The following is a 12324-nucleotide window of genomic DNA, read 5'->3' as shown; positions in this document are numbered from 1 at the left end:
TGGGACGTCGGAGGAAGTGTGATGGAGCACTGCTAGATTTGTTTTTCTTTAGTTTGCCCATGCTCACTGCTCCTCTCTACAAATATTGCTTTCTGCTTTTAAGCATAATACTAATGATGATGTCTTTCTATGATGTATAATTATAATGCATCAATAAAAGTATAAAAATAATGGTTTCTAGAGATGCTGAAGCCATATTGTGATCATAAGGCAACAGGCATGAGGATAAACACTAGTAATTAATGAGGGTTAGTGGAGAGAAATAACTTTGAGCCATAGGATAGTTCAAGATATTGAATGAATGCTAACTGTGTTCCTAAAAATAAGCTCCCAAAGTTTAATACATTTTCCCTTACACCTTGCAAATAGATGCAATTCTAACTGGCACACATGACATGAGGCATTTTAAATCTAGTACAATAGTAGATTGCATGATTCAGGACACTAGGAAATAGGTTAAAAGGTGAAATACCATATTATTAACAGGAAAACTCTAAAACATCATCCACATTGTTAACTGGGAAGATGATTATAACCTAGAATTCTGGATGGATAGGATACTGTGATGGAATGTGCTCTCTTCTTGCTTGGGCCATGTGAACATCCTCTTTATGCCTTCAATAAATACTAATCAGTTCCGTGATTATGTACAGAAATTTATATCTTTCCTATTTAAGGCTTTTAGTCAATATGTTTTATTTTCAAAGCATGCTGCAATCACAGGTGGCTTTAAGAAAGAACTAAATTATTAGGGATACTGTGTTAAACTGAATCACAAAAGGACACATGAACATATTGTAGATAATGTTCTTGAATGTTATTCTCTCAACTCCAACGTGATAATTTTTTTTATAGAAACTCATATAAGTTCTTTAATGCTACTGCCATTAACTCTTAGAGGAATATATTTCCTGACTATTTTATGAAGATAAAATTTATAGACTATTTTAAAGAAGCGAACTAAGAATATTAAAATATTATTCATTAACTATTCTAATATCCTACTTGCCCCACCCCATTAAGAAGCACAGCAGAGTAATGAAAATCATATGATTTAGACTGGCTTTTAAATGAAATATCATTTGACAGTATTCAAAATTCATTGAAAATGAGTATAAGCTTAATGTGCAAAATGCAATTTTAGTCTGTATATTCATGTAGCATGTTAAATGCAATATTGTGTAATAAATACACTACAACAACCACTATGGAAGAATACCAGCTATGTAGTTTGTCTCTGGGGCTATAAAGCTTTAACATCTCTATCTCAGAAAGAGATTCATGTCATAAAATTATGGCTTTAAGTTAAAAGTTAATTTTTTTCCAAGAAATATTTTATTAAATAGTCTGTTGTAGTTGCTTTCCATAATGAAAGATTTCAGCTGTGTAAGTTTAACTTACACAAAAAGGTGACTGTCACAACTGTCATGGTGACAGCCGGTGGCCCTGGTGTTATCAACCTAATATCCTGCAGGGGATGTGAAGATAAACAAAACACTTCCCTCAAATAAGGTTGAACCTTTTAAATGTATTCTGAAATTGCCATAGGCAAATTTCAACACTGCGTCTTAGAGTTAAAAGTGAATTATAATCAAGTTATAAACATTATTTTCCCCATAATGCAACCATGTGGCACATTTTCTATACAGCAAATGATAGGAGTGATGAGCCGCTTAGGACAGAGTGACTTGAGGGGAAAGAAAATATGCCATGAGTTTATGCTTTACACAAGTTGGAGACAAAATGTTGGATTAAGCTGCAATATTTCAAATAGAGGAAACAATTTTAGATAGGAAATAGCCTTCGATTGATGTGTTTTAAGTTGCTGTAATGTTGGTATTTATTTAGATGCCTATCTGAATCAGAGTGTTTTTTTACAAATTGATATAGCTCTTTGGCTGAATCTAGAAACTGAATTAATATAACAGCTGATTAATGGGAGAAAAACATGCAAGTTTTGCTAATTTTAGATGTTGATGTGGATCTTTACAGAAGAATAAGATCAAAGCATGGTTTATATATTTCAGAAAAATATAAAGAAAACAATATATATAATTTTTTTTCAGTACTAGGGATGGAACCCAAGGCCAATCTGAGTGACACCCCAGTGCTATGTTTTATTCTTTATTTTGAAACAGGGAGTCACTGAATTGCAATGGGCTTAAGTAGCTGAGGCTGTCCGTGAACTGCGATCCTCCTGTCTCAGCCTCCCAAATGCTGGGATTACAAGCATGTACCATAAGAAAACAATATATTTGAAAAGGATTACAGGACAAATGAGTATCCGAGCTAGAATAATAATTTCTAGGGTTCTAAAATGATACCTTAGGGGAGTGTAGAAGCTATTGGAAGGTTTATTTATTCAAGTTCACTGAAGCTCCAATTAAGTCTCTGATGATCAAGTCTATTTTTCAGCCATGGTATGTGAAGGACATCTCTCCCCAATGTATCCTTATGGCTTGTTCTGTATGGGAAATACAGGCCAAATGGCCCTTTCTGAAGTTACAGTTCTTCAAGTAATTTCAGATTGACATAATCAATATGCCAATTTGGGATATTTTTGACGGCACATCCTTAAATACTTCAGTGAAACATATTCTTTGGCAACTCACTTCAAATTGAACACCTGTCCTCTCTATTTATTTCATTTTTCTTTTATGCAGGCATATCAAATAATTCCTTTATTTCAGTGCTAATTACCTTTGGCCTCTCTAGACCATCTCATAAATGCATGACATGCCGCATAAGACGTAATGCTTCTAATTTATTACCCACACTCACCGATGCAGGGAAAGTACAAAAGGCTCTTATATTGCAGAAGAGATCAGGCCCCATATACTTTTATGTTTATTTATTTTACATGCATACTTGAGATGTGTTATTTTAGTTTTGGGATGAGTGTTTAAGTGCACTGACTCTATGTTTAAAAGTGACTTGAGAAAAAAGTTTAAGTTTTTGAGGATAAGAGTTAAGATTGACATTAGGGGGCTTATTTTTCAACAGAAATAAATATGGCAGTCTCTCAGTCCTCCAGTCATCCCGTCACGCCAGGGTACTGAAGCATGGATTGTAAATGTATGAGCACCCACTGTTCTGAGATCCCAGTTGCACCAAGTTGCAATATTTTGAGAAGTGACAGCCTTGGCTTTAGAGATAAACTCCCTAAGATTTTGTTTTTACTTCTGACTTTTAGCTCCATTCCCTTTTTTATTAATTTCCTCAAATGTTAATAAATGTATAACTCCTTCTACTTAATATTTTATTCACATTCTCAAACCTACATTATCTCCCAAAGTCTAAATGCAAAGGGCTTATGTCCTTTGCTTTGGAAGTAACTATAGAAGTGTGAGAAAAAACTACTTAGGTATATCAACAGCTATAAGTGGGAGAATCAATCATTAGTGAACACAGCAAACAAAAAAAGCCACAAAGCAAAATGTAAATTCAAAGCCTTACTTTAAACTGATAGTTCAAATTCAGTTTTAATAGCAGAGTTAAAATTTTTACCTTTTTTTACTTAATCTTCATTTTTTGCTTTTGTTGAAGTAATCAAGCAACAAAATTATAATTTTACATACTGAATAATATTTTTAAAAATATTAGAATAATAATGGGGAAACTATATTCAACCATGATTCAATCTAATTTTTTAATTTTACTTTTGAGAACTACATGTATTTTCTTGATAGTTTCAGAGATCTTTTTTATAACAGCGTGTGTGTGTGTGTGTGTGTGTGTGTGTGTGTGTGTGTGTGTGATAGATTCTAAAATTTTGAGCTCTTTAACAATATGAGACCAGAGGGGGTAAAAGAAAACCACCCAAGGTGAAGGGTTAGGAGGGAGGAGCTGTGGGCAGCTTGCAGCAGCATTAGTAGTGCTGAGAAAGACGATGTGACCATTGAGGTCGCAGGAATATAGCCCACACCAAAGAATCAATTCTAGATTTATTATCTTGCTGGCTGTATGCTGAATCTTTAATTAAAGTCGTAATTTTCCAACTTTAAAGTGATGTCTGAATATACCGTGCCAAATTTGGGTTTACATTATGGCTACAAGTCAAAATACTGCTTGTATTCCTAGTAATAAATATCCTGCTATCCCTTAGCAAGAACAAAACACCAGAGAGGCAGAAATTGTGGTGGAGAGGGGGCTGTGAAGATAGTAGATAATCTAGAAGTAAATTATCTTCTTGGGAAAGCAATTACTAAGTCTTCTCATTAGAAAAAAATAATCCTACTATTGATAATATTCCCATTATTTCTATAATACCCCTTCATATTTTTACTGCTTGGATTTTTTTTCTTGCATTTAACTCAAGTTATTAATATAAGAATTGGCACTGATTTTCTCATGGTCTCTCATAGAGAGACTATTATATTCACGATATTTTCTTTTGATCTAGAGAAATCAAGAAAAATAACAAAAGAAACACGCATAGGAAATAATACACTTCAAATATAAAAAATAAGCCGGCCATGCTGGCACATGCTTGTAATCCCCGCACTTGGGAGGCTGAGATAGGAGGATAGAGGTTCAAGGCCAGCTTCAGTTACTTAGTGAGGCCCTGTTTAAAAATAAAATAAAATATCGGGCTGAGTGAATGGCTGGGAGGTAGAATGCCCCAGGTTCAATCCCTAGCATCACAAAAAAATAAAATAAATAAAATAAAAATATAGTAGGAACGAGGTGAAAAACACGCCAAATGTGCAAATGAAATACACCAAGTGATGTGTGCAAGTGATGTGTACATCCATCACTTGTATTCTCACTATGATATATAATTACAATGCACCAATAAAAGTCATATATATATATATATATATATATATATATATACACACACATACATACTTTTTTGTGGTACTGAGGTTCCTGGAAACCCTTCTACCTCCGGGCTACACTCCCAGACACCTTTTTTTTTAATATTTTTATTTGGAAACAGGGTCTCTTAAACCAGCGCAGCTGTCTTCGAACCTGCGCGATCCTCCTGTCTCTGCCTCCCAAGTGCGGGGATGACAAGCGTGCGCCACTGCGCCCAGCTATATACACACATTTTTAAAAGCTATTGCTTCATTGCTAAAATGTTTTTAAGCATCCCCTTTTAATATGCAGTTTTCTTATAAAATTAAAAAATTATTTAGTCCAAGAGTGGCAGTGTCCAGGTCAATCCCAATGTACTTCAAACAAGATAGCTAGGGTTTGAGTATTGCTCATGTATTTTTATGATTTTGAGCAAGTTATTTGTCCCTCCTAAAACTCAGCTTTCTTACCTTTAAATTTGAGAGTAAATATAATCTACCTCCTAAGTAGTTCACAACTATTCATTAAAGAGAATTTAGCAACAGCACTTAGCACATTCCTAGTTAAAAATGTTTTTCTCTACTAAAGGCAAAGAGAATACTGTATCCCATACTTAAATGTCCTTCTTGGCTTTCAAATGGTGATTTAGATATCCTGAATTGTGTTCATACAATTAATAAAATACATTCGATCTTTTCATACTTAAAATATATCCGCCAAGAATTGAGGCTCTTTTACTGAAAGGCACCACAGAGAAATGTTTTAAAACAAAACACTACCCGATTTTAACTGTTTTAGGGCCTGTTCCATCTTGAAAGGATACACCTGTAAAGAGAGGTTGATGCAAATGGACAAAATTTGAAGTAAAGTTGATTTTTACTGTTTCTTCACCTTTGTCTTTTAGAATTCATAATGCTGACCCTTCTCAAGTCCCATTACAGAGGCTCTTCAGGACAATCCACTCTGAACCACAATTCAGATCCTGTGAATTACAGAGCTCTGACTTAATCAAATAAGCCTGAGTAATTTGTTCAATCTTTCTCAATTTTCTCATCTACAAAATTAGGTACTGGATAGGTGATGTTGAAGTTATCTTTAGTTCTGATAAGCAATATTTCTATTCCACTGATTAACACTAAATTTTTGTCAGGTGGGTTTCAAATTTTATGCAAAATTTACATTTTTACTTAAGAATGTAGGGATAACAAGTTGAAGATTGTCAACTCAGTTTTAACATGAATTCTTAGAAGGATCCTATAATTTCCTTTTCACTTTTAATTATGGAAGTTAGTCCAATTTAAAGATTCAGGCCAGATTTTGGTACCAATTCTATCACCTCTCATATGGTATACAGATCCTTGACTTCAGGCTCAGGTAACCTGCAGTAAAAAAAGGACATTGGTGGACTTTGACGGTTCTTTTCATCTTTGTCCTTGGAGTAAGAGAAAGAGATTCCTGGTCTAGAATTATTATTCTTCTTATCCTGTTTCTTCTCCAAGTCTAGTTCATACAGTTGTAGAAAATATCATGTGCTGGGGGAGCCCAGACACCTCTCAGTTTAACTGGCGAGGAGAGCAGTTTTGATATTGTGTAATCTGTTTTCTACTCCGATTGTCTTCTTGACACATGACACATTACTGGTGTTAGATCTTGAGATAGCAACTAAATTATTTTCAATAAGTTGATTCATTAAAAGTATTTGTATATAAAATCTATGATTTCAAAAACATTACTATTGTCTATTTTTTTTAAAAGAAGCAAACTGGGTTTGGTGATATACACCTGTATTCCTTGTACTTGGGAGGCTGAAACAGCAGTATCACAGATCTGAGGCTAGCCTCAGCAACACAACGAGACCCTGTTTTAAAACAAAAAAATAAAAAGAGTGGGGGCTGTAGCTCAGAGGTAGAATACCTCTGCCTTCAATACCTAATACCACAGGGGAGAAAAAGAGTAAAAGAAATCCACCACATCACCACATATTTTGTTTCCATACCAAGTAAATTTAGCACTGAAATGTTTTAAACAATTGTGCACAAAGAAGGTATAACTAAAAAAAAAAAAAAGAAGAAGGTCTGATTAGGTACATATAGTACTCTTAGCATACAAATATTTTCAATGAACGTTTCATAATCCTCCTTTTTTGAAGATATGTAACTTTATTTTTTCATTTTTAAAGGGCTTTGATCCACCACGCAAGGTGGCACATACCTGTGAACCCCATATACAAAGGCTACGGCAGGAAGGAAGATTCTAAATTTGAGGTCAGCCTAGGCAATTTAGGGAGATACTGTCCCAAAATAGAAGTGGCTGGGGATGTAGCTTAGTGAATCTGATGAATCAGATCAGATGGCATGATACAGTTATTTACGTGTGGAATTTAAACTATTACTAGGGTACAAATACACATTGTACAATTAGACCTAGAATATTAAAATAATGTAATAGCTATATCTCAATTTCCATTTTCCAAAGTATTATCATTATTCTATGTAAAGTAAACCATTATGACTATTGCTTTTAAAGTGACTTTTTTAAGTAAGTATTCAAGTTTCATTTTAATCTGGCTCAGAACAGCAAGATCTTCACAGTTAACATAGAAGATATCGAACTTGCAAACTCACAAGTGACAATATTGTTCCTAAACACTTCTAGTACATTTTTATTACTTTTTCTTTGTCTTAAGAAGTCAAATACAGGTTCTGTGACTTTTCTATTGAAATGCATCATAATTAACTTTTTTTCTTTTTTCTCTTTTTTTGTCTGAGGTATGCTTAATGACAAATTAAGAAGTATCATTTATGGTCAGTCATTGATTCCTTTGAGCTATGATGTTTCATAGGGTTAAATAGCATTAGAATATAAAGAGCCTACTTCATGTTTTCTATAGCCAAAGGCTGTAAGTAGCAAAACAGCCAGTCTTGAGGTGTTAGAGACTAGGGACTGAGGGATAAGGCTCATGCACACAGATTCCATGGCACTGATTCTCCCTTCCTTTCTGTTTTTACCATCTTTCCCCTAGCAGAGTGTGACCAAATGTATTATCCTCTGTGTTACCTCAATATTAGTCTGCCCAGGCTTCTCTAACAAAATGCCATGAGTGGGTAGCTTATGAACAACAGAAACTTATTTCTCACAGTACAAGAGTCTAAAGAGTCCAAGATTGTGCTGCAGGCTGCCTTGGTGCCTAGCAAGGGTGTGCTCACCAAATGGCATCTTCTCACTACCTCCTCAAGTGGTAGAGGGGGTGAGCGAGCTCTCTGGGTCTCTTTTACGAGTGTATCGTCTTAATCGTGAGAGTACTACCTCAGAACCTTACTCTCCCCCCAGGCTTCATTTTACCATGGAGGTTAGGCTTTAAACCTAAAAATTTTGAGGTTTCTGACACACCATTAGAAACATGATAAAAATTCCAAAGTTTTCTTGTTTAAGTTTCATATGTGGAAAAATTATAAAAGTTATAGAAATTAACTTTTCCACTCTAACACTGGAATAAGAGCCTTCCTTTTAATCTCAGAAAAATCTCACCAAATATTTATTTACAGTGGAATCCCAAAGCATGCTATATATATATCTATGAGGGCAACACTGGGTGCAGGATATTAACTGGTTGTTTTATGACCTCTGTCTAGTATAGATACAATCTTTTCAAAAATGGGAGAAATACAATACAATATTAAGGTAAACTGTATAAAATTTTTAAAGTCACATTTAGATTTTCATTTGTTTTCAAACCCTTAAATAATTATCATCAAAAAAAATATGAATTGGGAAGCCTTTCTGCTGTTTACAGTTACAAAGCCAATTTCAAAGATTTTTCTAGGAAGAGTGCCCTCTGTTTACAGCTGAGTTGACAATCTTGTCTTATATAGACATTTAGTGGGCAAAACATTCTGCACCTTAACAAGTCCCTAATGCAAACATAAAGAAGACTGATGTCTCAGCAATAACAATAGCACACCATTATGCTCTTTTTTTAACACGTTTACCGTGTATGATATTGACAGATAAGAGCTTTATGGCTTAGAGCATGCTTCTTGGGGTTCATATTCTTCAAACGACCTGTCCCCTGGGATCTTACCACTTCTAAAAGGATGTATTAGACATTGCGGTAATAAGGACAGACTTTTGTTTACCAGCTTGGTATCACAAACCTTTCAGAAACTGTATGTAATTTGCTCAGCGTTATTTCAGTGAATATTGGATAGCTTAGTGTCTCAGAATGAACTGGAGTAGTCTGTCAACAATACAACTACTAACACTGCATAAGTCTTTTCCTGCAATAACTGATATGCATATTAGTGCCACAGACTTGCCTGCTACACTGTAGACCTGTCACTCACTCGTTTTACAATCAACTCTTCTGATTGTTCTGGAGGAAAAGTTTGCCCAGGGGGAAAGTGCTGCTGTCATTCACATTTATAAGTGAGATTGTTTCTCTTAATGAATCAGATCAAAAGTGAGAATAAGTTAGATGTATCTCTCATTCATGCACACAAAGTCACTGATAAGTCAGAACAACTGAGAACCATTTTTGAATAAATAAATAAATAAATAAATAAATAATAAATAAATGGAAATGAGTAAAGTGAAGATTATTTTGACATACCATTTAAAAAATGTATATAGTACCTGCCTGCCTATGATATACAGACTCTACCATATACCCTTGCACAATAATATCCTTTATGAATTAAAAAATAAGAATCAAGTAGTCTACAATCAAAAGACATAAACAGAATTATACATGAAACATGAAAAAATGCCAAACCCCAAAGTTACAAAATATATTAAGAACAATAATGTATTTTTGCTAGCTCTTACTATAGCTTTCAAAGTGATAACTTTTCTTTGAATGAATAAGAAATATTTTAGTGTAATTAATAGTTTTCAAAGCTGTTCATATGACTCAATTTTTCATACCTCAATAGGACAATAATTTGCTGAGGAGTTAGCATGTTATTTTTAACTGTATAATACTCGATTTCCAGATATGTACAATGTGAGTATACATATATTGGAGACATAGAATAAAAATAATATGTAAATCAGTTATTATAAATAACCAGATGTTGAGTTTGAAAATATTGCTACTGAAGTAGAAATCAGATTTTGCAAACCTTTATGACTAACTAACAAAGGGAGAGTCTATAATTGTTATGTTGTTACATGAGATGAAGAATGGCATAATATTTTGTCTGAGAAATTAGAGAAAACTAATGTTAGCCTGACATCATTTTGCATACTGTAATGTTTAATATCTACTGGACATATCTTTAAACATGTACTTACTAGAGCCAGTGCTTGATGGGATTATTTCCTGCACAGTGATTTATATTTGCAAAGAAATCAACAGAAGAACAATGGGCACTAATTCATTCAATATTAATTCATCATCTATTTATTGTTCTTGGATCCCAGCAGGTAAAAACGGTAGAGATGATAGAACTGCATGAGCTTTTGAAAGCTTATTGCTTACTGCAAAGATAAGAAAGAGGCCAAGGGTTATAATATAATATGCTAGAGACTTGCTACCAGCTTAGGGTAGGTTTAGGTTGTCAATTCAGAAAGGTCATGATAGAGAAATGGGATAGATATAAGAAGAAGGAGCTTCAGCTGGTTTGTGAAGAAGTTTGATGAACAAATACATGGAGTTATTCCTTGATAAAGTCATTGAACAGAGGGAGAGGGTGCATTCATTAACACATTTAATTCATCTGTTAAGTGTCTCATGCCTGGAACATTAGTGCTTATGAGAGTGGAACACTTGAAGACAGGGACCTGAAATTTATTTTTTTAAATAAAAAACACATTAAACAATTTAAACTGTATCTTTGGGTGTGTATTGGGGGATAGAATTATGGGTATTGAAAGAAGGGGAATTCTACCTCAGCCCTTTTATTTTTTGTTTTTGGGAACAGGGTCTTGCTAGGCTGCTGAGGCTGTCTTCAAACTTAACATCCTCTTTTCTCAGCCTATGCACATACTAGGATTATAGGCATACACCATCACATCCAGCTTGAAAATTCTATTTTAAAGCAGTTGGAGGTCAATAGCAAGAAGATCTTAAGACATTTATGACACTGTATTTTATGTTTTTGAATAATATATTTGTCTACAGTGGAACATTAGAGATGATCATGATTGAAGACCAAGAGATTTGTTAGAGGATGCTATATTACCAAAGAGAATTTGCATTCACTAAATGACATCAACAAATATTTAAGAGGTAGACTCAATATAGTGACTGAAATTTTGTTTCTTTATTATTTTTAGGCAAGGGAGAAAAGATAAAAGAAAAACATTTCATTATAAAATTAATACATTCTCATTATAAAATAACTCAGGCAAATTAGGACTTATAAAAAAGAAATTAAAAGACCATAATCTCACTTCTCAGAATAATCATTTTTATGTGTCCTGTCACATTATATTTTCCATTGAATTAACAAATCAGATTCGTTTTTATTGTATATCAACATTATTTTAATAAATTAAAAACATAATTCAAAATAATTTTTGGAAATTCAGCATATTGCTACATTAGTAATCTTTTGTTTTTGAACCTTGATAGTCTTGATAACTCCTTTTCTTAATTTACTTGTGTTGTTTAACTAGGTGTACTACACTGCAGAATGTATAATTTGTACTTCAGATGAAATAAACTTTAAGTATAATAACTCAATTACTTAAGGGCTGGAATAGTTTATAGTCTAACCAGATACCCAAAGCTGAGCCAACTGGATATTATTTTAAAAATTTATTTCAATGTTCCAAACCTAATTTATAGTTCTGAGATTCCCTAATAACTTACTTATTAATGTTAATGAAATATGGGATTAAGACATATATTCAGAAAGAATATGCTTTTGATAATAATAAATATTAATAGATCTATGACAATAAATTGATTCAGAGAGCTAATCAAAATTGGACCAAATTGGACTTAAATTGGACCAAATTGGACAATATGTCATAGACACAAAATCAATTATATAAGGATGAAGGAGAAATCAATGGCATGCTTTACAGAGAGAGATGGAATTCAAGTTAACTTGTATCTAGGAATGATAATGAAACAACGGAAATCACAAATATAATTTCCTGATTGTATCTAAGATAAAGTATCTGTAGAACAGAAGATGATCATGATGATCATGAAAATAGATTTCCTTAATAGGCTGACAAAAGTATTTCTTTAAGGCTATGAGTTGGGAAATGAAATAAAATGGGTTTTATCTAAGTTTGAAATTAGACCTTTTTCTTCCCCTCAGTCTATGGAAACTATTCAGGTCTTTTGCTATACTTCCACATTCGTGAAGTAATCTTTCTGAATTAAAATTGATTTTCCTAACTGAGAACTAAGTGTGTAATATGAGTTTGCTCCATCAATTAATCAACAAATAGTTTTAGATCCAGTATTATTTGACAAATCATAGAGCAGAAGTAGGAGAAAGAACATACTAGGTTATATTTTAAAACAAAACAAAACTGCATAATAAAAATATGAACTAATGTGGAATA

The sequence above is a fragment of the Muscardinus avellanarius genome (assembly GCF_963383645.1).
Source record: "Muscardinus avellanarius genome assembly, chromosome: 14".
In the NCBI taxonomy this organism is placed as follows: domain Eukaryota; kingdom Metazoa; phylum Chordata; class Mammalia; order Rodentia; family Gliridae; genus Muscardinus; species Muscardinus avellanarius.
Note: the sequence above shows the minus strand (reverse complement) of the source record.